The following is a 27,869-nucleotide window of genomic DNA, read 5'->3' as shown; positions in this document are numbered from 1 at the left end:
GATGTCTCACTGCAGAAAGAATTCAGTGAGAGACAAAGTGATAGGTAAGGAGTGGATTTACTTAGAGAGAAACACACTCCACAGACAGAGTGTGGGCCATCTCAGAAGGCAAGAGTGGCACCAGGGTATGGGGTTGTCAGTTTTTAAAGGGGTGGGTAATTTCATAGGCTAATGAGTGGGAGGAGTATTCCAGCTAGTTGGGGGAAGGGGTGGGGATTTCCAGGGATTGGGTCACCGCCCACTTTTTGACCTTCATGTTCAGCCTCGGAACTGTCATCGTACACGGGTGTGTCATTTAGCTTGCTGATGTGTTATAATGAGCATATACTGAGGCTCCAGGTCTAGTGGAAGCCGACTAGTCTGCCATCTTGGACCTATTTGGTTCTAATTAGCTTATGTCATGTCCTCAGGCGATGTCATTCTTTTAAAGGTCGTGCCCTGCCCCCTTCCCTCCTGTTTCACAACCATCATCAGCGAGAATACAGTCGATAGCCAAAATCAAGGAAGGTATTTTGGATTGTTCGGCCTTTCCCAGAAACTAAAGAAATCATCCCCATAGGCCCCTGGATGTAACAGGATTTTCTTTTTGAACACACTGCATATAAAGCCAGATTCCTCGAACCTGTTTTTGGAGGTTAGAACTGCAAAGGACTTGATGGATGATTTGAGAGACCTGCTTTCCTCCACACTCCTCCTGCACAGGGCTGCCACGTGGCAGCCACGTATACAGGCTGAGGACCACCAGCTTGCGTCTGGGAAGACAGGCAGCTAAGGCTAGCTCAGAGCACTTTGGCTTTCCCTTCATGGCACTCTGCAGATGGATGTGATTTCCCAGTCCCCAAATCCTAAGAGAAATGAATGAGTTCGTCTTTCATTTTCTGTCCCACAGCCAGTATGTAAACACTAGTGAGCTCAGGAAGGTGACACAAAAAGTGGAAGAAAGGGTGCAGATAGGGAAGGTAACGTTCCTGAAGGCAAACTCCCTGCTGCATAACTTGACCGAGGGGAACCTTATCAACCACACAGCACAGATACCACTGCTCTCCCCTCCTGGGCCAGCGGTGGCCTTCATCAGTCAGTCAGGGGTTGTGTCTCAGCACACCAGGCAGTCTCATGGCCTTCCCCGATACACTACTGCTGGCAGCCAGTGCCCACTGGTTGCAGCCAGCCTGGAAAAGAACAGCCTTCTGCCATTTCCAGCCCAGAGTAAACATTCTCCATCACTGGTGGTGCACCTGAAACAGAGCAGGATCCTGTGGGCCCCTCCCGGGAACAAACACTTTCTGTGTCCCCGGTTCCTTATTTGTAGGAAACAGGTTTCATTCAGCCTCCTTGACCTTCCCTGAGCTCCAAAGGGCAGATTCAAACAAGTTCCAAAGGGCAGATTCCCTTGCTTAACAAGGAAGGGAGGGGATGCAGAAACAAAGGAGGAGAAGTCAAGAAACAACAGTGTAGCTGTGGGGCAGGGCCCTGGTTCCTCCTCAAGGACTATATATAACAATATCTTTGAGTTCTTCCTAGGAACTAAGGTCTCTACCCAGGTGGAGGATGGTAACTTCAGGATGAGCACAAGATTCCTGGAGCACCACCCTGTTACCTCACCACCAACCAATCCGAAGAAAGTCACACCCTGAAGCCTTCACCCTAAATTTTGCCTATAAAACTTCTCCCCAGAAATGATTAGGGAGTTTGGATTTTTGCATGTAAGCCACCCATTCACCTTGCTTGGCCCTGCAATAAACCTTCCTTTGCTCCAAACTCTGACATTTAGGTTTGTTTGGCTTCACTTTGCATCGGGCATACAAACTTGTGTTAGGTCACACACCTTCAAATTAAGGTGTCTCAAAAGAGTCAAAAGTGCAAACAGGAAGCATATGATGGTAGGAAGCAGCATCACTGCCATCAGGCTTAAGCAAAGAGCAGAATGTAAGAAAGCATATAGATGGAGAGGGACAAGCCTACCTTTCATGAAGCAATAAAATCTAAGCACTTTGCAGGTAATAAACCTGGTCAATCGACATCCAACCCTGAGAGATGGATAGTATCAACTTCACTTTATACTTGCATATCAAAAAGGTTCAGAAAGTTTATGCCATGATTCAAGGGGCAGAGCTGGGTGGGATTTGAACACAAATCAGTCTGATTAGAAAACTCAAGTTGTTTCAATGACACTCAATAGCAGTCATCTAAAAGATAAATATACCATGATTGACTGGGCTCATGAATAGAGCCATCTTAACCCAAATCATATAATCTCGAGAAGAACATACTGTCTTGGGCTACGGCTGAATGAAAGAGATCGCTGGGCTGTTCAGCACTCAGAAATGCATTCTGAGCAAAGAATAGAGTTTAATCCCTCAAACAGAAGTTCTTATCTGTACATGGTTAGCTGGAGGTTTTTACCAACCACTTCAGTCTTACCTTAATCACCATGCAGCTCCTCTCCAGCTATTATCTGTTAAGCCTCTCTCTTAGTCGTTGAATATTTCAGACATGAAGTAATGGAATGCAGAGTTATAGGCTGAGTACTAGCCTTTTGGTTTCCATTTAAATTTACAGCTAGCTGGTATGAAAAGAGTCCCGGGGTACTAACTAAGGTGGTGATTATACTGTCCATCAATTAGTTTGCATTTCGGCACAGTGTTCATGGCCCCTCCCCCTCATAACAAAGGGCTCTTTAACTCAACACATACACACACGCATGCTTTCCCTCAAGCATTTTTACTGAGTTACAGAGTGTGTGTCCCCCAGATGTGCCTGACACAATACATTAGTTGTATCGGAAAAATGATCAGAGACATATTTGTTAGTCAACTCCCACAGCTGAGACCAGTTTTTCACTACAATACTATTTTTTCACCACCCGGCTTTAGAATTAATTATCCTGTTGCCATGTTACATTCCTCTCCACACTTAAAATTTGCAAGGGAGGAAACCTTTGAGAGTTTTCCAGGGAAAATCACTAGTAGGGAATCTTCATTTCTGAATGTGGAAAGGCTTTGTGTCCTTTTTAGATGATTAGGATGATAAGCATCAGGAAGCTGGAAGTGGTAGAGACACAGGGTTGTCAGACAAAATACAAGATGCCCAGTTAAATTTGAATTTCAGATAAACAATGACTTTTCTTTTTTTTACTGTATGTCCCATGTGACATTGAGACATATACTAAAAAGAGTATACGTTGTTTCTCTGAAATTCAAATTTTGCTGGATGTCTTTAATTTGCAAAATCTGCCAACCCTAGACAGAGAAAAAGGAAGGAGGATGAGATTCATAGGTGTTGCAGACACTAGAAGGTGATATAATTGTGCAATGTATTAGAACAATATACCAAATAGGCATAAGCTGCCTACCTCTGCTTTAATGTATGCATTGTGATCATTTTAAAGTAAAGAAAGGAAAAAAGGAATTTGGGGAAACGAATCCACATACTTCAAAGGCCGTGGAGGTTTCTGGACATTTTCTGGGAGGACCATTCCATCAAATTCTAGGAATCCCTAGTCTTGTAACCACCGGTCCGCAAGAAAATCCAACACAGAAGTCAAACTCCCCTGATAATATAGGAGATGAAGGGAAATACTCTTCCAAAATGAAAACGAAGATTCATACTGCTATGCAGCTCTAGCAGTTTTTCTAAGCTGATCTTCATTTTTTGAATAAAACCTGGTGTGATACTATAAGTCTATCTAATATGCCCTCATAACCACTAAAGAAAAGCACCTTTATTAAATAATCAACGAATTTGTTGAAGGCTACCAAATATACACTATTGTGCTCAGAATTAAGGTAATAAGATGAAAAACAATAATTTGTACCCCCAAAATACGAGAGACAAAAATAACTATGATAGCACAAAATATACGTGTTGTAGCAAAAGCATGAATAAAGTGCAAGGGAGCAGCCTGCTGAAGGTAGGAATGGGTCACACCTCCACCAAGGTGAAATCTGACCGTAACCTTGGAGGAAGGGTCTGATGTCAATATGCAGGCAGCAAACAGTAGACACTCCAGGGTTATGAACAAAGACAGAAGGAGTGAAATGGCAACATGGCCCAAGAAGCACAGAGCAGTGTAGTGAGTAGAGAGTTTGGTAGCTGAGAACATTGGAGAAGGAGTAGCTAAGAGTCATACTATGGAGGAATTTTAAGGCTAAGATGATATATTTTGGCAGTTAGAAGTTATCAAAGATTTTCAAAGGCAAGAATACTCATAAGATCTGTTTTCTAAAAAAGATCCCCGTAGAAAACAATGTGAAAGCTAGCCTGCAGACTTTAGAGATCAGGACACTAGCTTCGGAGTATACTAATTATCCAGGAGCCATGTTTATTCCAAAGGAGAAACAGAAGGAAAGAGACCCATTAGAGAAGACTGACAATGGCTGGTCAGAGAGGCAAAAAAATATGAAGAAACTGGAGTCACAAGAGTCAGTGAACAAGAAAGGGGAGTCAAGGAATGAGAGTTGTCAGGTAGGCAGCTCTCAAGAAGGGGCAGTGGAATTAGCAATAAAGCATCCCAGGCAGAATGTTCAGAGGACAATTTTAGATCAGTGGTAAGGGTTAGGGCTTGGTGAGGAGTGAATGGAAGTGGTTCTGCTTCCAGTAATGTAACTGATGAAAACACAGCAAACACCCTTTAAAACATGTATCTCACTTGAAAGAAAGGGAAAAATCCTAAGTGCTAAGAAAACCAAATGACCAACCCAAAAAGGAAACAGAAAACCACACAGGAAAGCAAATCCTGGGTCAGTAAGTATGCTCATGGAATTTTCCCATTCCAGGGACCTAGAACTTGGGGAACGGGGCACAAAGCCTCCACAAGGTGGGGAGCTGGGACTTAGGTGCCCATGAAAACCCAAGAACTTTGTAGATGCTCCATGAAATGATGGATTAGAAAAAAAAAAAATTCTATTCGCCTACAAAGGAAGATGATACAGAAAGATATCACTTTCAGCTCTTCTCAGGAAAACAAAACCTCTCATTATCCTGGCCATAAGTAACCAGATAAAATCCAGGAGCAATATTTCGTAGGACAAATTAAAACTAATCAAAGTGTTTATTATTTACCTGAAAATCAAATTTAACTGCGGGAAAATAAAAATTTTGTTTCCTAGAGCTGGTATATTGACTTTCCTACTCCTCCCCGCCAAACCAAGAATTTTTAAATACAGGCCTATTCCATGTGAGCCTGGGGCTTAAATTTATACAACACCGGGGTTTGGAAAACCATGAGCCAAAACACTAACTGAATGTTGTCCTAATTGGGTAGCATCCCAGGGTGTGTGGTAGAAGCAAATGCAAAGGAATAAACACTCATCCCAAGCTCTCAGGATTGCCACAGATAAAGAGCATCAGATATAAATTCTCAACACAAAATAACCGATAAAAATGTCGAATCACTATATTGTACACCTGGAACTAATATAATACTGTAAGTCAACTATACTTCAAAATGCTGGAGAGGGTGTGGAGAAGAGGGAACCCTCTTGCACTGTTGGTGGGAATGTAACTTGATACAGCCACTATGGAGAACAGTATGGAGGTTCCTTACAAAACTAGAAATAGAACTACCATATGACCCAGCAATCCCACTCCTGGACATATATGCTGAGAAAACCAAATTTTTGGTAATTCAAAAAGAGTCATGTCGGGGCTTCCCTGGTGGCGCAGTGGTTGAGAGTCCGCCTGCCGATGCAGGGGACACGGGTTCGTGCCCCGGTCCGGGAAGATCCCACGTGCCGCGGAGCGGCTAGGCCCGTGAGCCACGGCTGCTGAGCCTGCGCGTCCGGAGCCTGTGCTCCGCAACGGGAGAGGCCACAAGAGTGAGAGGCCCGCGTACCACAAAAAAAAAAAAAAAAGAGTCATGTACCACAATGTTCATTGCAGCTCTATTTACAATAGCCAAGACATGGAAGCAACCTAAGTGTCCATCGACAGATGAATGGATAAAGAAGATGTGGCACATATATACAATGGAATATTACTCAGCCATAAAAAGAAACGAAATTATTTGTAGTGAGGTGGATGGACCTAGAGTCTGTCATACAGAGTGAAGTAAGTCAGAAAGAAAAACAAATACCATATGCTAACACATATATATGGAATCTAAAAAAAAAAAAGGGTTCTGAAGAACCTAGGGGCAGGACAGGAACAAAGACACAGATGTAGAGAATGGACTTGAGGACATGGGGAAGGGGAAGGGGAAGCTGGGACAAAGTGAGAGGGTGGCATGGACATATATACACTACCAAATGTAAAATCGATAGCTAGTGGGAAGCAGCCCATAGCGCAGGGAGATCAGCTCGGTGCTCTGTGACCTCCTAGAGAGGTGGGATAGGGAGGGTGGGAGGGAGATGCAAGAGGGAGGAGATATGGGGATATATGTATACGTATAGCTGATTCACTTTGTTATAAAGCAGAAACTAACACACATTGTAAAGCAAATATACTCCAATAAAGATGTTAAAAAAAAAAAGAGCTTAGCTTAAAAAACATATATGAGGATACAGGCCACCAGAGGAAAGAGTTTGTAGAAATAAAACCTTCAAAAGTAGACTTCCCAGAATTTCATATATCAAAATTTGTGAAAGATAACAAAATACAAATAAGAAATCTTAAAAAACCAAATTAGACTTGTAGAAATTAAAATGTAATCACTGAAATATAACTGAAATATACTTATTGAAATGAAAAATTAAATGGTTTAAAATTGGACAGAATATAGAAGAAAGAATTAATGAACAGGAAGATAGATTTTTTTAAGTTTATAGGATATAGCAAGTAGAACCAATGAGATGAAAAATATGAAAAAGACTTAAGAGAAATGGAAAATGAAATGACATTTAACATACCTCTAATTGGAGTTCTAGAAAAAGACAATATTTAAAAATATAAATGACCAAAAAGTGTCCTTGATAAAAACCATGAATCCTCAGATTCAGAAATACAAAAATTTTAAAGGAAAATGTCTGTTTTTTTAATCCACACCTAGACATACCATAGCAATACTACAGGCCACCAAAGACAAACATGACCTTAAAAGCAGCCAGAGAGAAAGCACCTTCCAAAAAACATATTAGAAGGACACCTACAAAGAAATTAGAATTAGAATAACAGAATATCTCTTAGAAGCCATGAGAAAGTAACTTCAACTTACAATTTCATACCTAGCTAAATCCCCACTAAAGAATGAGATCAAAGAAATATATTTTCTGACAAAAATTTTAGTTTACTATGAATAGACTTTCACTAAAAGAATAACTAGACAAAGTCTGAAATGAATGGTCAGCAAAGAGATTGTTAAATGCATAGGTGAATCTAATCAAACTGGTGATAAGGAATACAATATGATAGTGTGGAATTAGGGAAGTACAAAAACAAGATAGAACTAAAACACTGTACAATAATAAAGAATTAGTAAGGGTTTTTCATATCAGAAGAGATAGTTATTAAATTAAGTTAAGCGTGCATATAGAATTTTGAGTAGTTAGTAAAAGAATAAAAATAGTCTTTTAAAAAATAGAGTAAAAATGAATTAAAGCCAAACTCACAGTAGGTAAGAATAAAGAAAGTTCTCTGAAACTAGGCTTAATAATTATAGATGCTGTTACATCCAAATATTTAAGTTCTGTTAATCACAAGACCATTAAAAGTTTTGCTTTGTTTTTCTAAGTAAAACAACAACAACAAAAAAACCAACTACAGAATGGGAGAAGTATTTGCAACATACAGATCTATTCAAAGTAAACATCCATAATGTAAGACACCTACAAGTCAGAAAGAAAAAGACAATTCACAGAAAAAAAATATGGGAGAAAGACAGAAAAAGCAATTCATAAAAGAGGAGATGTAAGTGACCAACAGATATAAGATAACCTGCTCAATCTTAATCATAATCAAAACACCTCTCTGAGGTTCCATCTCATACCATCTATCAAATCAGCAAAAATTAATAAATTTGGACAATATCAATTGTTGGCGAGGATGTGAAGCAATATATTACTCTTATGTATGACTGGTGGTAGTATAAATTGGTTCAATGATTTGAAGAACAAATGGAAACCTCCGGTAAATCTGACAAGGCATAATCCCCACAATTCAGCAATTCTACTCCTAGGTGTATACCCTTCGCAACTCTTGCACATGTACACAAGGAGACATGATCATGGCAACATTATTTGAAACAAGAAAAAATTGATTTGTAGTGACAAATGTCAATCCATAAGACGCTCCCTCTAAACCGCCTGGTAAGAAATTAACTGCATTAGAGGCTTCTCCCCAGGAGGAGGGGCTGCACCTCCCACGGTCCCGCAAACCTCCACGGATGAGGCAGCTTATGTTCCCAACAACTGCAAACAGCTCACGCTTTACCCTTAGACTGTTTGATGCCAAAGCAGTCTGTTCCCAAGTCCTCCAAGGCTCTTCTCCTGTTCAGCTCTCAGAAAGGGAGAGCAACAAGGTGGGAAACATCCCACTGGTGGGATCTGTCCACAGGAGACCTGTCCCACAGTGCTTCCACATGCACTGGAGCTCAAGCACGCCTCTAGAAAGGATGCTGGACTCCGACCACTTTCCTGCCAACGAGTCCCTTTTGGCACCAAGTGATACTGACAAATCTGTCTTGACACAAAATTTGCAAGTAAAGTAGACACAAAATTTGCAAGTAAAGTAGATGTCCGTCAACAGGAGAGTGTGGAAACAAATTGGGGAATGTCATACAGTAGAACAACACCATCATGGATGAACCTCACCAACCCAATAATGAATGAAAATACCAAGATGCCAAGTGATAGAATGACACATACAGTATAATACCATCATGTAAAGTTTAAAAATATGGAAAACAATATGGTGTAATGATTAGGCATGCATGCATAGCTAATGATAATTAGCTAATTTGATAATTAGCTAATCATCTAATTTGATAATATCTAATTTGATAATTAGCTAATTTGATAATGATAATTATCAAATCCAAATTTAAGATAGTTATATTTGAAGGAAGTGAGATGCAAGTGGACAGGAGCATCAATTTTGTTGGTAATGTTTTATTTGATAAGCTGAGTGGTGAAACACAGGTCTTTACTGTGCCCTTCTTTACACGTTCCCTTCTGAAATATTTCACAATAAATGTTTTAAATGAATGGGTATGAGGTAAGGAAGCAGAGTCAGCACATATCGCTCTTGTAAAGGAGGAAATTCACAAAGATTGACGAAGGTTTCTCCTAGGTCAGAGATGTAGAGACCCTTGGAAATCACCCACATGGGAGTCAAAAGGAAGGGAAACATTCTCCAGAATTGTTCTGGACTCATTCTACAGCACTGTGATTATTATAAATAAAATCAGATCTTCACCAGCCTAGGAAGTATATAATTAATATATACATTTTAATTAATGAAGCAATCTTCTGCAATAAATAATCCATTTTGCCTATCTTTTAATGTACTAAACAACCTCTATATACAATATCACTTCACTGGCAAAAAAAAAAACACTGTCTAGATTACCTATGCAAATGTCAAAATTTAGTATGGAATTGCACTGATATTCATTACATATACTTCTGGTCTTGTATGGTAGCTCTGTCTCGTAAGTATTTTCTCAGTGAATGGATGAATAAATGGGATGAGTGAAAATCACTTAAAGAATTAGTGTGTGCTGAAATGGCTCAAACTCATGTTGATTGCAGCCAAAGCACAAATTTCAACAAATATGAAGACCTACCACTCATCAAGCCCTGTGCTAGACAGTAGGGATGTGAAGACAGTTAAACTGCTTCCTAAGAATCCATACCATAATTGCATCATTACACTTACTACCTTTTATGGAAACGACTCCCCCATTCTCCTGCGCCCTTTGTCAAAACAAGGATTTTGCTCCATTTCTCTCTTCATCTCTACTCAGCAAGTAGGCACAGATATAGGTAGATAAATGTGACAGTTAAACTGTAGAGTCAAATACAAGTTCTTTGGGGGCCCTCTGGTATTTGAGGATCTTTTGCAATTATGTGCATATCTGTTCATATGGACACCAGAGATTTCTTTACAGCTGTAAGAACAGCAAATGTTAGCAGCTAGATATGTCTCTGCTGTCCCATAGTAAAGTGTTCTAATTGTTTTCTTTCCTTCTACCTGTCTTATTGAAGTTCTTTTCCCCCCTTCAGACAATACGATTACTTTACGAGAAAAAAATACGTGTCTGTTGTATAAAAATATTTTATAAATACTGTGTTTAAAAAGAAATTCTAATTTTATTTTATTTTACCTTTCTCCACCATCTTCCTCCACAGCTGCATCTGGTTCTGTGCTTTCTGGCCACCAAGAATGAGGGTCCTAAAATTTGGTCTAGAATCCCAGTCCATTGCAGGATGCCAGCCAAGAGCTGGGAAGACTCTGGAATAGTGTTTCTAGAGCAGGCCAGAGTCAGACACCGACTGCCCTGTCAACAGCCATCCCCTGCTCCTGCCTGGCTGTGCCTGGTGCCAACAGACTGGGAGGCGAGGAAGACAAGCACGTGGGCACAGCTTCCTGCCAGGGCAGGAGCCAGCCCGGAGGCCATGGCCTGAGAGCCTGCTCTAAGAGGCTGTGGTTTGTCCAGTTTAACCAGTTCAACCAGCGGGAACACCACACCTCAGCACGTAGGGACCAGAGCGGGGTGGCAGGACTTCAACAAGTCAGACGTCTGCTTAGCAAAGCCACCTTGAATTCAAACTCTTCCAGGGCAGAATCACCATCCAACACCTCTATCATGTAAATAAAAAACCTATTACAGCAAGATGCCTTTCTCCATTCAGTGATCAACACATCTATCCTGGTTCAACCCTCATTCGCAGATCAGCCCAAGTCATATTTCACCATTTTATCCAGATGAATATATAGAAAGCCTTGTCTTAGAATTAGGCAGTCTCTGCCTGCTTTTTTTTTTTTTTCTGCCTGCTTTTTTCTGCAGCAACAACTCAGAGAATGCATGAATCAGTCAGTAGGAGGGGAGGGGAAGGAAAACGTGGTTGATACACCCTAAAAAGGGGGGCTGGGGAATTGAAATATTTATAACTAGAGTATAGTCTTCATGGAGTGGGGCTAAAATATTTCACAAGCAGGCGAAACTGTAAAAATTCAAAATCAAGATACTCATACGTTTCACATTGCCTCTGTAATACTGACAGGAAAGACAAGTTTCAGAGCACTCTTTATAATGTGGAGATAAGGTAGTGAGAAGTCTAACTGCTGAGGAACTGGATTCCTGGCTTCCAACAGTGCTTGGTCCATTCATTTATGGCAGTAAATAAATGTTATGAAAGTTCATGTAGAAACCATTATCTAAATGGCTAAATATGAAAGGCTTGCATTATGGCCAGGCATGCATTTCTGGCAGGGAAGTACAAGTTTGCTCACAATGTCTTTTTTTAGATTACTTTGAGGAAGAATGTCATCACTGGAATACTGCAAACCATAACAAGTTTCATCTTTTTTTTTATTATGGAATGAGAAATGACATCAGTTTACATGTCATCTGAGAAGAAAGGAATTTATTTTATTGAAAGGCACCCAAATCTCCCTTTCTTTGAGAGGCTTTGTTACTGAAACAAACTTTACTATTGTCAACTGTTTCACCATTTATGGGATTGGTAGCTAAATAAAAGTTTGTTTCATCAAGTCTGTACATTTGTACATATTTTATTGACCTAGTCATTTTACCAGTACTATACACCCATGACAGTCTTAAGGCAATACTAACATTTAAAGCCCCATTATTCTAAACTCAGTAGTAAAATGCCATGAAGAATGTGAGATCCTTTTATTTATCTGTGTGTGTGGATACTGTATATATATGAAATTATCTCAACCCACCCCACAATTCCTTCATGACCTGCAAACTATAGCTTCTAATGTTTTAATTGTCCTCAATTATATCCCCACTGCTACTGTCTGTGTTCTGTCCCTTGGCATGTTTCACCTGAATTCATCCAATGATCTCCCAACAAATCTCCCCAACTTTAATCTTCCTGTCTACAGTCCACTCTCCAAGCAACTCCACTATTCTACTCAAGTCATTTTTGAGGCTCCCGCAGCCTTGAAGATAAAGTCCAAAAGCCTTCATGTAGTACCCAAAGTTCTCATGACCTGGGTCAGTTTTTATCCTTCCAACCTCTTCACCCAGTTCCCCCACTCACATTCCATAGGCCAACCACAGGGAAATAGTTGCAGTTCTGGAAAGCACCATACACTCTCTTACCTATAAGCCTTCACATCTTCAGCTTCCTCTGCCTAGAAAACACTTCTTCCCAACTTCCGTACCCCTCCCTGAAACTTTTACCTGTTAAACTCCTACTTGTCCCTTAGGACTTAACCCTGGCATTACTTCCACATGGAAGCCTTCTCTGACACACCTCTGCCCCTACACCTTGGTCAAATGCCCTCTGTATGCTCTCTGGGTCCTATGTGCTTAACACATGTTTGTAGGATGAATCATTTACCCTCACAAACATCTCCAGTTGCATGAAACCTCTGATGTGACAATGACCATTGCTTGCCATCTCATGAATATGCCCTGTACATGCCCACCTCCACACTTTTGCTCACACTGTTCACCCACCTTGGGATGGTTTCCTCCTTCTTCAGAGATTTCTCTGACCATTTCAACTCTAGGCAGTATTTCTGACCTCTGAATTCATGGCACATTTTGTGTATGTTTCTCATTTGATATTTATTTATACACAGTGTCAGTGACATCATTTCTATTTTAATTTTTGAGTTATTTACCTTTTTTATAGATATACATCTAGTTCCCTGCTAGTTATACTTCAAGCAACTTAAAAACAGCAACAGATATCACTTTGCATTCCTCTTCTTTCTCCTCCGAATTCACATAGTTCAGCACAGATAATCAATACACATCTTTTAACATTTGTTATATGATGAGGAGAAGACTAACAAATGAAGAGAAGTCTACACAATGTAACAAATATGTTTCATTTTCAAGCAAATAAATTATTTCAAATGAGATCATAAACAAAATGAGAAATTCATGACCATGAACATAATTTACTGTAGGCTGGCACGTGAATGTAAAGCCTTGGGAAGCAGCAGCTGCAGTGGAAACTCCAATTATCGTGCCAAGAGTGTGAATGCACTCAGCTGTAGGACAAGCCATATGTCAATCAAAAGTGGAATAAAAACAAGATGTATACTCTCCATACCAATTTGTATGTATATTTAATCAAAGAACTCAGAGTCATATGGCAACAGCAAAAGAAAAACAAAGGAAACATTAAGAAAATACAAAGCACTAAATGTCAGAAGCAAATCAAACATATCGTTAACACAATAACTGTAAGTGGGTTAAACTCCCCTAAAAACCATCTCACATTGGATCATAAACAAAATCCAATTATATGCCTCCTAGAAGAGATACACATTAAACAAAGTGACTCCAAGGGGCCTGCTCATCCCACAAACATTTTTTGTAGGGTATCTCCTATATACCAATATTACACTAGGTGACATAAAGGTTACACGTTAAAAGATAGACAGACATACGTGGCAAATGCAGACGAAAAGGAACCAAGAGTCACAATATTAACATTAAAGAAGAAGTGCTACACCAGTCAGAATGGCCATCATCAAAAAATCTAGAAACAATAAATGCTGGAGAGGGTGTGGAGAAAAGGGAACACTCTTGCACTGCTGGTGGGAATGTGAATTGGTTCAGCCACTATGGAGAACAGTAGGGAGGTTCCTTAAAAAACTACAAATAGAACTACCATATGACCCAGCAATCCCACTACTGGGCATATACCCTGAGAAAACCAAAATTCAAAGAGTCATGTACCAAAATGTTCATTGCAGCTCTATTTACAATAGCCCAGAGACGGAAACAACCTAAGTGCCCATCATCGGATGAATGGATAAAGAAGATGTGGCACATATATACAATGCAATATTACTCAGCCATAAAAAGAAACGAAATTGAGCTATTTATAATGAGGTGGATAGACCTAGAGTCTGTCATACAGAGTGAAGTAAGTCAGAAAGAAAAAGACAAATACCGTATGCTAACACATATATATGGAATTTAAGGGAAAAAAATGTCATGAAGAACCTAGGGGTAAGACAGGAATAAAGACACAGACCTACTGGAGAACGGACTTGAGGATATGGGGAGGGGGAAGGGTGAGCTGTGACAGGACGAGAGAGAGGCATGGACATATATACACTAACAAACGTAAGGTAGATAGCTAGTGGGAAGCAGCCGCATGGCACAGGGATATCGGCTCGGTGCTTTGTGACCGCCTGGAGGGGTGGGATAGGGAGGGTGGGAGGGAGGGAGACGCAAGAGGGAAGAGATATGGGAACATATGTATATGTATAACCGATTCACTTTGTTATAAAGCAGAAACTAACACACCATTGTAAAGCAATTATACCCCAATAAAGATGTTTAAAAAAAAAAAAAAGAAGCAGTGCTAAAGGCAAAGTATTATGTAAAACAAAAAATTGTTTTTTATTTGTGTGTCTGTTAATGTAGAATACAATCCACTGGAATCCTCACTGGAAGTGATAAATATAGCTATCTATCTAGTATACTTGTTACAAGTATTAAATAAGAAAATTCATCTACAACATCTAACTCAATATCTGCCACATTTTACATGCTCAGAAACTATTGGTTGTTTTTAGTATCCGTATTAGTAATAGTAGTATTAACAAGATATAATAGTCATTGATATTAATGCTACAGATAACATAGAATTAAAGTATACAAAGGAAAACATTGCAAATACAGGAGAAATTTACAAAATCAAAATAAGAATGAGTAAGCTTTACCACAGTTTTTTTTGTTGTTCTTGAAGCAACAAGTGACCAAAAAAAGGTAACAAGATCTAAATAATAATGACTGATTATATCTGCTGTTTTCTGTGTGTATGTATGTACATACACATTTTTATATATTCTGCGAACTCTATGATCTGCAAAATGATATACTTCCTTTTCCATAGCTATGGAATATTTACCAAATTTGATCATCTATAAAATAAAAATAAAAATTACCATTGCTAAAGCAAAAGATAGGCATTATTCTCTGACATCTACAAGAAAAAACCTGGAAATAATTTAAGAAATAGTAGCAAACAAAACAAAACAATATTTGTTCACCTAAATAGCTCTCAGATCAAAGAGAATATCAAAACTAAACTTATAGAATAATTTAAAATAATAGTAGTAGAAACACTACCTAGAAAAACTTGTGAGATGCAGGCAAAACTGTACTCAGAGGTAAACCAACATCTTTGAATGATTTAAAAAAAAAAGAATAAATAATAAATGAGCAAATATTTATATTCAAAAGACAGAAATATAAACTTAGAAAAAGCATAGAAAGACTAATAAGGATTGAAGTAGAAATGATTTTAAAGACAGAAAATATAAACAATTTAAAAATAAATTCAATGTCTTATCTCCACAAAGACAAAAATATACCCATGATAATACTATGATGAAAAAAGAAAATTCACAAAGATTCACAAATAGAAATTATAAAGTGGGTATGAGAATTTATAGAGATAGATATAGATCTTTATATGTATATACACAAACATATATAGAAATATAAATGCACATAGAAATATATATATAAATACAAACATATAAATGAATATATAAATATACATATATATATGGAGAGAGAGAGAAAGCGAAGAATCTCTCATAAAGCATACATTATACTTGGCCTAATAATTTTGAAGAGCTCCACAGTCTAAAGACAAGTTTCTCTTGAAAAAAATTATTAAAATTATCTGAATAAAAATAGGAAAACTGAACAAGTTAAAGAAGAACTTGAGGAAAACTGTCCCCCAGTTCTTTTTTTAAAAGTTGTTACATTGTTACACAAAACTAATTTCAAGGGAAAGATAATTTCCATTCAATGATAATAATATCATCATCATCATCTTCATCATCATCATCATCTTTACCATCATTAGCTCAAAAGAAGCCACATTTATTTAATGCTTACAATGAGCCAGGAACTGTGATAAGGGCTTTGCATATATAATCTTATTTAATCGCACAAAACCTTTTAAGGTAGATGCTTGTGTTACATTTTATAGGTGATGAAAATGATGTTTAGACAAGTTGAATAACTAGCCCAAGGTTATAAAACTGGCAAGTGAATAACCCAGAATTCAAACTGAGGTCTGTGCATATCCCCAAAGCCCAGTTTCTAAAACACAGAAAAAGACGAACACCTTCTAAATTAATTTTGTGAAACATGCATAAACCTGATAGCGATATTGATGAAGCTAGTAATTAATAAAAAAGGAAAACTACAAGGCAAGCTCACTTACGAAGCCTCCAATAAAAGAGAAACAAATCAAGACCAGCAGTTTAAAACGGAAGAAAGGATCATAAACAAGAATGGTTTGCTATGATTTAATCTATTACAATGCTAGATCAAGTAGTTAAGTTTATACACATTTATATAAAGCTAAAAAATGTTTGTGAAATTCATCATTTATTCCTGACTTTTGCTCATTTAAAGTGAATCAGAAATAGAAGAGTACTTCCATAATATGGTAAAGAAGTTCTACCTAAAACTAATTGCCAAATACAGTAAATAATAAAACATAGGCATCCTTCCTCTTTGTATCAGAGGCAATACAAGAAGACATCAACAAAACATTTCTAGTTGATACAATGAGAATAGAAAAAGAAAACAAGGAGATATATAAATATTGGGGGAAAATTAACATTTTCAGACTTTTCTTTCTTTGCTTTGGAAAGTGAAGGAAAATAAGTCGATCAAGTTTGTTAAGTCCATACTTCAGGTCATGAATGGTGTAAGTGCTTTAAACATATTAAACACGACCTTCCACGTGTTAATTTTTTTGTTTTTTGCACATGCTGGTTCAGAAAATAGCTTATGATTGAAACCTACTACGAGTTCAGTAACACTTAAAAGTGTTTGTCATTCATTAATTCATGATTTTGTATGTATGTATACACACATGTATATTACATACCTCTATATGCTTTTGAAAAATAGTAGTACACGTATGGCTGCTTGGGGTTCATATGAATTTACACACCCTTCGCAATAACTCTGCATCTCCCCCCCACTCACAGAGCTCATGGCCCACAGGCGGGAACAATTGCTGGAGAAATCCTCAGAAATCAACAAAACAAAAAACCTGAGTGGGATGATCTCTTGATCTGACATGACCTGCAAGACTACTCAGGAATGGCTTAGTGTCTCACCATTTTATGAAAGCCGTGAAAGACACCTGATAAGCGCATAAAGTTTAGTTCCTATACTTACATACTGAAGTAGAGGGACTGTGACGCACCCACGTGATTCCTAATGAGGAAAGAGACAAGAGGGAAAACCAAGTTCTCAAATTTTAGTAGAGAAAGATCTATATTGCATATTAAATACAACCAAAATTATTGTGGCGAGAGAAGAGGATGCAGTGTTGAGTGAGACAAGTTATTCACTGTCTAAGGAAGGAGCACGCATAGTTCATAAGCATACATCTCTACTACCTCCCAATGGAGTCATGTATGTACACGCAGAAAGACTTAAAATTCAAATCGTGAACGATGACAATTAAATGGAAAGCAGCAACGTAATGATGGAGAACTCATCCATTAAAGCTTTTCCATTCAAAATGGATTTCAGCCAGAAATCAGTTCTTTATTCCTCCCTGTAGTATGCATTCTTGGTAGCTCCCTTCAGAACACTGCCAACACCATTACACATTTGCTTTATATAGCTTTCAAGTTGCTCTGCAGTTTCCCTCTGGCCAAAGAACTTTATAAAACCTACTGAGGGAATAAGAAGCACAGACAGGTCGTCTCCCAGGCTTGGAATCCGTTGCCTGAGCCATTTCTATCTAAATTTCTGTCGCTTCCAGTACAGTTGGAATGGCTAGTGATCTCAGCTAATTATTAGTTTATCATTGAGCTTAGTTGACTGTATGAGGATAAACTGATGACCTGCATTCAGTTCTCTTTGCAGCATTTGTCACCGCTCATACTGAGATTTTTTTCATCCTGGCAGATGTAGGAACAAGTCCAACCCTGGCTCTTATTAGTGGGGAATTTTTTTTTACCTTGCCCTTCTGGACTTCTGTCTCCTGATCAGTAATAGGGGGAACATTATCACATGGAATTATCATAGTAATGAGATTAAAGTACCCAGTTGGCCTTAGGGTTTGCCCAGGGAAGTTTCCTCACTTGCCCACTCTTGTTCTAAGGTGTCCTATGTTCCCAATTGTAGGGATTAGTCCACGGACTGTCTTCTGGCTGCCACCTGTGTCCAACTCTGGTTTGAAGGCTGTTAAATGAATTTTAATATTAGAGCCTGCCTTGGGAAAACATTTTATCAGCTCCTTCAAGACTCAAAACTCATGGGATCTTTCCATCTCTATTCTTTCCTTTACTCTGCCAACAATTGGAGCGGGTGCCTTCGATTCAAAGCATATTAAAGAATGTATTGCTAAGCTGCTCTATAATTGTTCTCAGATGCATGCCTCATTTCAAATAAATCGTACAGTTCTTAAAAAAAAAAGAATGCTTTCTACTCCTTTGCTCCTGTACAATAAAGCCTAATTTAGTTCTTTATACATAGTGGGCACTCATTAGATACTTGTTCACCCACTATTACTTTTATGGGACAAATCAGAGAATTTTTCATAAACAAACATGAGTCTATCTCATTTATCAAACACATTTTTAGAAGTGTTTGACTTTAAAAAGTCCTTTAAGGATAATGCTGTGGTAAATTACCTTTAATACATCAATAAATTCAGATGGTTAAATAGTGGGCAGAAATTTCTACACATCGTCTTGCTCTTAAAGCTACAAACAATTTTAGACTTGATGCAAATAAACTCGGCAACATCTAGGACCAGATCCTAGAGGTCAGTTAGCTGTCGTCCAAATGTCCAGGGGCAGGTATTGTGTTTGGTCAAGCAAATAACACACCTCTGCAAAAATCAGCCTTTGTGTTGCCTTTATCTACTGAGAAAAGCGGAAGTCATAAGATCACAGACTTGAGAACTAAAAGAAAATTAACGAGATCAGGCGGTCCGGCCCTCTACTTTAGAGAAGCACCTATTATTATTACCATTTTACTGGCCAAATGACTAAGACCCAAAGTGTTCTGATCATTTTTCCAAGGTAACTATTGATGGAGGGGAGATTGTCATGGTTCTGTTGGTGACTAGAAGTAAAGTTCTCTGGTCTTTGGGTCTAGCACTCTTTTTGCTATGTCATATGCAAGTTTAAAAATTCCTCACATCTCTAGACTCAGGATGACCAAGATGACTGAGATTAAGAGTAGCGCCCAGGGCTTCCCTGGTGGCGCATTGGTTGAGAGTCCGCCTGCCGATGCAGGGGACACGGGTTCGTGCCCCGGTCCGGGAAGATCCCACATGCCGCGGAGCGGCTGGGCCTGTAAGCCATGGCCGCCGAGCCTGTGCGTCCGGAGCCTGTGCTCCGCAACGGGAGAGGCCACAACAGTGAGAGGCCCGCGTACCGCAAAAAAAAAAAAAAAAAAAAAAAAAAAAGAGTAGCACCCATCCCAACCTCTTCCCAGTCCTACATCAGAAGCAATGATTTCCTGCCTGTGCCACCAAAGGCTCCATGTCCATCACTTTGGCTCTCCCTAAACATCTCCCTTTCTGCAGATTCTAGGTCAGTGTGGCTCATGTCTTGTCTTTCCTAATGTCTCACTGATTGTACATTTTTGAGACAATGATTAGTTCATATCCAAAATCATTCCAGCGCCTAGCACCATATCAGCCACATAGTAGGTTCTGAGTAGTTTCTGAAAGAGTAATGAGTGCCTCGGAGGTGCTGAGTTGCCATGAGTAGTTTGATCAATGAGATTGGTAAAGGGAACACCTGCCATATTTTCCAGCTCCTTTACCATCAGAGTTTCCAATTAGGCTCTTTTCGATACCTTGCCATAACCTTCAACTGGGGTCTTGGGGCAGACTCATGCGTCACATAGCAGAAGCATGAGGCTCGGCGACTCAACGGAGTTACCACTCAACTCAACTCAACGAAAAGCTGCCTTCAGCTGAGAGCTTTAATTGTAGGCAAACATCGACCACCATTCACTCAATCATTTAGCTCTTTCTTTGGGCTCAACGCTGACATTTATAAATGAGGAAATAAAAGGAAATTATTTACTCCTACAGCTATAGGGAGATCATGGCAACCTTGTGAAGAAATATTCTCCCAAATGCAGTGACGTCCTTGACATCTTACAGGTGATTCTACTCTACTGTAAAATTATTGACTTTTTCTGTTCTGCCAGTTTCCACACAAACGCCTAGTTTTAACGTCCTGGTGTTTTCAATCAAGGTAAGCATGAGGAACACATTTTTTTCTAGATTATATTTATATTTAAATAATATAAGCCATTATGCCCATATTGAGAATTCATTCTGGTTTAGTTTCTCTTTTCTAATATAGTCTTACATTACAATGAAAACACTTGCCGAAGACCTGGGAACAAAGTGGATGTCAGGAGAGAACAGAGCCCCATAAAGTTAGGAAAGGTAGAACTTTCCACCCCACTACCGACCCATCAACTTGACCTTGGACTCACACCGAAATCCAGCACAGGTCTGAGATGGATTCAGGAGCTGGTCTTAGTGGGGTGTCTCACCAATCCAGAGTCTCAGGATATGGCCTTCCCTACCTTGCCCTCCCTTCCCCAAAACCCCAGGAACTTGATCCCAAAAGGCCTCAGAAAGGGCTTTAAGTGTCATTCTTAAAAGTAGTGGGTAACACCAACAGTGGTGTTAACAGGGAGAATTGCAGCTACCCAAATCAGGAGCAGCTGCTGAAACTCAGCAGTGATAGATGTTGGCAGCAGGAATTCAGAGATTCCACCCTTGAGACAACATGGTTCTATTGCTCAGTTGACGTACAGGGAGCCAGAAGAGGTGGGAGAGGATCTGCCTGTGCATTCAAGGCTAGAGGGATGGGGCCATGGAGGACAAAGCTTAGTAACCATAAGTATTAATCTCAGCTCTGCGATTATAGCATCCACAGAGGGTCCCTCAGCAGCTGAATTTTCTCCACTCTGGCAGATCTGTTGTTAGGTATTTATCCTTGTAGGTTTTCAAAGGTTTTAATGTATCTCCCTCCCCCTATTCAAATGCCATGTCCACCTCAAAAGTAGGACAAAGGAGCTTATTAAAAGTTAGTCAGTGAAATGCCTGTGGTTTCTATACAGATCTGAGTTCAAATATTGACTCTACCACCCATTAGCTATTTGACCTTGGACAAGTAATTCAACTTCACTTGAGCCTCAATTGCCCATCTGCAAAATAACCATCTTTTCAGGAAGGAAGTGAGGTAAGATACACAAAGCCCTTGACACATGGTAAATACTAATACAGTAGCTATTGTCATGGTTTGTTGTTAGAATAGGGTCTGGCACACAGTAGGTGCTCAATAAGTAAGTATTAAAGGGATCGTATCATCAGGATTCCTATAGCAGATGAAAATTGAGATGGGGACAGTTGCCTGGTACATGAGGTCTGGAATGTAACCTCCAGGACAGGAGAGACAAACCTAAAATAGTCCTGAGAAACAATAAACTTCCAGCCCCTCCACCCCTCCTCACAACTCTCCTGCTTCAGAATTCTATTTCTTTCTAGGCAGACATGGTATTGGAAAGGCTCTTGTCTTAGTGGAGTAAAGAATTACCAATAATCCAAGTCCAAACTAAAATAAAAATTATCAAGTGTGGGATTCTCTCCATCGGTCTGGACTCTAAGTACAAACAGGATTTTACTTAGAGCTTCACAACTGGAGATGTCATTTATTTCTCCTTAGATTCAAATCCTAATAAACAAGAGATGTTTTTCCCCCCACGCAATTCTCCCATCACCACCACCACCAACGCAAAACAACTTTGTGTCCCTGTGACATCAACACAACACACCTCTTTGTGTATCCTGACCAGCTTCCCCTCCCCCACCTTCTGCAGGCCCCTCAGTAACTGAGAACAAGACTGACGATTCGACTGCCGGTCGAGGGTGTATATTCTAGGGGAAGAGGGGAGGTGGCTGGCTGCACATATGAGCCAGCCACTAATGAACAATGTTGATAGTCCAAACCATTGGATCCCATTAACCTGTTTTCACTCAATCAGGGGTAACCACTGCTGCCCAAGATGAAAATATTCTATTAGCATGCAACCTTGGTGAACTTTTTACAGTTAATGACTGCACTTATTCATCTTTCCTAACCTTGGCCTTCTGTGCTTCTATCTCTTAGGAAAACTGCATGCTATTTCCAAAGACTAATACGAGGCATCTACTTTCTCAAAAAAGTCAAGAGACATTACAGCCTGCAGTTCCAAGGACAAGAAAAACTATAGCAGGACATGACACAACAACAAATTAATGCTTTTCACATTGTCTACCAGCCTTCACCCTGAATGTGTATGATTAAAATAAGAACCTGATGTTACTTTGCCATGCGGCCACAGATACTTTTATGGTGAGCGGATCACACAACCTCAGGGCTTTGTAAATTGCGGAAGTGATGAAGGGAGTGAGGAGAGGCCGAGGGAGAAGGTCCTCAAAGCTCTGAGTCAGAGCTCAGCTATTCGGGGGATTCCATTCACTTCCCTGGGGGTTAGTAAAGCATAGAAGACAACCAGTTCTGGCCCCTGATGATAAACAAGGGAAAGAACCCAAAACTCCACCGAATTTTGATGGATAAAAGAAGCCCTAGAAAGACCTACCTTAAAGAGTTGGAATGTTCAAAACAAAGGCAATATTAATAGAAATGTTTGTGCTAGGTGAAAGCTATGACATGGCCCAGAATCCCCCCAACAGAGCCCATCCAAATGTGCATCCTCAACCAATGGTAGAGGTTGGGTCCTTAGGATTATTTGGGGGCAGGAAGGAAAATCAGACTTAAGATTAGAAACTGGCTATGCAGAATCCACATGTGGGTTTTGGAGAATGGATTGTGGTCCCTGGGGTATCCTAGGAATCACCAATCATTTGAAAATACATCCTGTGAGCCTGTATTTAAGGTGCAATGAGAGATGCAAAGTAGTGGCATGTAAAATACCAGTGGTTCGTAACCATTGGGAAATTATATTCTCATTAGAAAACGGGTCATGTGAAATGTGGAGAGGACTAAAACTAAGAGAGACTGTTTGGCTCTGTGGTTCACTGATACAAAGAAAACAATTGGAATAGCAGAGGGAAGAGTGGTTTCTCCACTGTCCTGGGAGAGGGCATTTCCAGCATTCCCTCCCTCCCTGTTATTTTGAAGGATACCTCACCGTGTGTGCCAAGGACTGGATGGAGTGCCCCTTCACCTCCTGCCCACAGAGCAGGACCACACATCTCAGGCTCAACCAGCCAGACTGATGCTCCCACCTGTTTCTGGATCTAGACCTACTGATGCAAAGACGTGGAGATGAGGAGGTTCACTCACAGCGTCTACAGTGCAGTTCCTCAATGGCCGTGATGTCCTGGCCTTATGCCTTTGCCCAAGACAGTCCCTGGCTTCCTGCTTCTGAGCCACTGGGCTTGCCTCAGTACCAGTCTGTTTGCTGGTTGTCCAGGCTCCTGCTGACTCTGACTGTGGCTCTGTAAGCTGGATTCTCTTGTTGTGACCAAAACTACTGACTTCTATGGCCATCCTACTTATAGGGAATCACCTTGTTTCTACTGTATTGTTATTAGCTTTTGAAAATAAGAACTGTGCTTATTCATCTTTCCTAGTCCTGGAGCTCTTGACACCCATGACTCCTCAGGAAGAGTATAGTTAATTGAAAAAAATTTAAAGGCAGCAAACGATGAGTATTCTTTTGTGTATGTGTTCCTTTTACCACTACCTGGCGTGAAGTAGATGCCCATCTTGGTATCGTTGAGAGAACCCTGCCTTTGGAGTCCAATTAAATTCTACCTCTTACTTGGAATTCTTCAGGGCCTCAGGCAAGTCACTTAACCATCCTGAGCCTCAGTCTCCTCATTCGTAAACAGGGGCAATAATTCCTACTTCACTGGACTATTGTGAAAATTAAATGAGACATTAAATTGGGAAATAATAGTCTTTTCGGTAAGTGGTGCTGAAACAATTGGATATCTACTTGCAAAAGAATGAAGTTGACTCCTACCTTCCTCATATCATATACAAAGATTACTTCAAAATGGATCACAGACCGAAAGGTAAGAGCTAAAACTATAAAACTCTTAGAAGAAACATGGAAGTAAATCTTCATGACCTTGGATTAAACAATGGATTTTCAGAAATAACAAAGAAAAGCATAAGCAAAAAGAAACAGATACACTGGATTGCATCAAAATTAAAAACTTTGTGGATTAAAATATATCATCAAAAAAACGAAAAGACAAGCCATAGAATGGGAGAATCTATTTGCAAATCATACATCAGATAAAGGTCCAGTACCAGAATATACTGGATTTGTTTGGGGTGAATAAGAGTGACTGCTAATAGGTAGATGGTTCCTTTTGGAGGTGAGGGGAAGGATGGATTGGGAGTTTGGGGTTAGAAGATGTAAACTATTATATATAGAATGGACAAACAACAAGGTCCTACTGCATGGCACAGGAAACTATGTTCAGTATCCTGTGATAAAACATAATGGAAAAGAATATATATATATATAATATACATATATATATGTGTATATAATATATATATGTGTGTATATAATATATATACATATGAATCACTTTGCTGTGCCCCAGGAACTAACACATCATTGTAAATCAACTATACTTCAATAAAATAAATTTAAAAAATTATATAATGGTGATGGTTGCAAAATCTGTGAATATACTAAAAACCACTAAGTTATACACTTTTAGTGGTATGTGAATATCTCAGTGAAGTTGCCAAAAAATTAAATGATACAGTGTATACATAATAGAGTACATATATAAAGTGTACACATAGAAACTTTGCATACAAATATACATGCAGTAAGTGTTCAAAATGTTGTAGATTTTGTTGCTTTTACAATATTTATGATGATTGACTGATTAGGCAGAAAGTACTTTAAATAGAGTGACTAATGGAAGATGCTTCAGGCTAGATTAGGATAAGAATTCCTCCCACACAAAGCCATTAACCTGATGTATTCTTTTGTTAAGAATCCTCTATATTCCTATCAGGGGCTGTAAGTTGTGTTCGTATGTGTCTCACCTGTCCTGACTGTATCCAATGCCCCAGACAATTCTGTCCTCCTTGGCCTTTATCCTTTCAGTCAAAACATGTTCCTGAGGAAGCACTGTCTCCTCTTAGGGGTTGGATTCTGACTTTCTGTGGCCTCACCTCTCAGAATTTTTTTCTCATCGCTTACTTATCTTGAATGAATTTACCACAAAAATCTATTTCTTGATATTCAAATTCTTCATATAAAGTCAAGAGTTTGTTTGCTTTTGGGTTTTTGTTGTTGTTGTTGTCATTGTTCATTTGTTTGTCTGTTTCTCATACAAGTATAGCAAAAAGGTTAGAAGAGCATATGCCAGAATTATAAGAGTGAGTGCCTCTGGGTGATGAAGGGATTATACGTAATTTTTTTATCCTCTTCCATATACTTTGTGGTATTTTCCAAATGTTCTACAAAGAATCATTATTTAAAACACACTATAAATAGAAAAACATTACATACTTAAATGTTATTAATTGCCTCAAGATGGTTATCTCCAAAGTGAAGATAGCCCCAAAGATGTATCAGAATGTTCACGGGACTAAAAGGTCTGTGTGTGTGAAAGAGAGAGAGTCAGATGTGTGTATATTTTGCCTTTGTTGTGTGGCTTCCCATGGTATTAGGATGACATTCACCTTTGCCAATTTCAGGTCAAGCCTCTAGTCAAATGTTTAATCCAGTCTGCAGAATTTAACACGGCAATTTGTACCATTGCTCATACATCTTCTGAACTTTCCTTGGCCCCTCTTGGTTGGATTTTTCCTAGAGGAAGAAAACCTGAGTGATTTGTATCATCAAGCCACCACCCTTACATTTACTACCTTGCAAAAGCTGTAGTCTAGACAATAATTAAAGTCTGAAGTGTAGCTTAATTAAAGCACATCTTTCCCAAGCCCTGAGGGTCATTCCTTGGCACTCACATACAGCCCATGGTGTTTACATAGACTGTTCTGGGGATACAATGGGGAAATCCTTTCAGGAACAACCTCCTTTTCCAGTCTCTTAGATGGAAGCTTAGAAGGAACCAAAGTAGTGGTGGCTGGTTTAGGTGGGTGTGAAGAAGATGAAAACAGGATATTTTCCTAAATGGACATTTTCCTAAAGGACAAACGTCAAGAATCACAGTGGCATAATTAAGACATCAAGGAAATGGAACTGAATTTGATCAGTCAGAAGTCTAGTATATCCATAGACAGAAAATGTCCCAGACATCACAGACCAGCAACTTGAGGGGCTTTGATGGCCTTCAGATATATTTTAGTTGGCCTACAGAAATTTTTTTTTTTTTTTTTTTTTTTTTTGCCGTACGCAGGCCTTGTGGCCTCTCCCGCTGCGGAGCACAGGCCCCGGATGCGTAGGCTCAGCGGCCATGGCTCGCGGGCCCAGCTGCTCCACGGCATGCAGGATCTTCCTGGACCGGGGCACGAACCCGTGTCCCCTGCATCGGCAGACGGACTCTCAAACACTGCGCCACCAGGGAAGCCCTTTTTTAAAATTAATGCTAGCATTTAAAAATGGGAAGATTTTACCTAAAAATCAGATTTCCAGCTTTTAAATAATTTAAAAAAATTAAAATACAGAGCTAGCTCCTTTTTGGTGACAATTGCTGGTGCTGTGTAACAACTACATCCTTCAGCCATTCACAGGACATGCTCTCCAAATCACCCACTTCCTCAGGCACTCTGCCATCTCTACCACAATGAGATCCATGATTTTGTATTTCTTAATCCTGGCAGGCTTCCATTATTTATATCACCTGTATAGCCTTTGAAGACATCGGGTCTGAGGCTCTACCTACCTCTCTCCCACCTCCAAACCCCTTCCCTTTGCATATGCCTTACCACAATCTTTCCTCTACCTGGGATTCTCCTTTCCTTTTGCTCACTGGTGCCTTGTTAAAAGACAGATCAGGATTCAATCCTAGGCATCTTAAACTTCCGGGAGAAGGATAGAATGGTATGGTATAACTAGATTTGGAGTCAGTAAACCCAGACTCAATTCCCAGTAATAACTGGAATTAACTTGTATCATCAGAAAAATGTGGGTTCAGATCCCAGCTCCTCACTTCTCTTGAGCAATGTTTTTAACCTCTCTGAAGCTCATTTCTTAGCAGTGAACTGTAAATATTTGCCCTGCCTGCCTCACAGGATTGTTGTGAAAGATGTTCTAAGAAGGTAATGACACTAAAGAAAGTTCATAGGAGTAAACCAATTTAAGATAATTTGGCAGGGCATGGGGGATTAATTATTAAAGTACTTTGGATGGGTTGGTGAAAAATACATCTTACCCAATTTTCCAAATTCTCTATCTGAAATAGCAAATAGTATAATAACGTGCTTCCTAATTTGTCTTTACCATTTACCCAACTCTGTGGATTGCCCACTCAATATGCCGAAGTGTTTCGTGTGTATATGACCCTTCTCCCTAATTCTCCAGAAGACCCCAAAACTAAAAATCTGTCTGCCCCAGTGTCTACAGTGTTCACTATTATAGAAGTTTCCAAATACAAGAATTTTTTAACTGGCTTATGACATACATCTGTTATGTACAACATTTACTTTTTTATGTGAGTGTAGGCATAACTATGGCATTCTGATGTGTGGCACCTAAAAAAGTGGGACTACAGAGAACTTGGTCACAATACAAATAACTC

The 27,869-nt window shown here is 39.4% G+C and overlaps 1 protein-coding gene across 5 annotated transcripts in view; it reads right to left on the bottom strand.

Moving 5' to 3' along the window:
- NCKAP5 (NCK associated protein 5) overlaps positions 1-27,869 on the bottom strand; it is a 1,056,356-nt gene that overhangs the window by 1,017,426 nt on the left and 11,061 nt on the right. Inside the window, exon 1 of one of the 5 annotated variants that reach the window (XM_067742128.1) lies at positions 10,259-10,467. The exons of the other annotated variants lie outside the window; for them this stretch is intronic. The gene's annotated coding sequence lies outside the window, so the exon portion shown is untranslated. Of the gene's footprint in view, positions 1-10,258; positions 10,468-27,869 lie in introns of those variants that run through there. 5 annotated transcript variants of the gene reach the window in all.

This window comes from Pseudorca crassidens, chromosome 6, assembly GCF_039906515.1.
Source record: "Pseudorca crassidens isolate mPseCra1 chromosome 6, mPseCra1.hap1, whole genome shotgun sequence".
Classification (NCBI taxonomy): domain Eukaryota; kingdom Metazoa; phylum Chordata; class Mammalia; order Artiodactyla; family Delphinidae; genus Pseudorca; species Pseudorca crassidens.
This window is presented reverse-complemented; position numbering and strand designations above follow the sequence as displayed.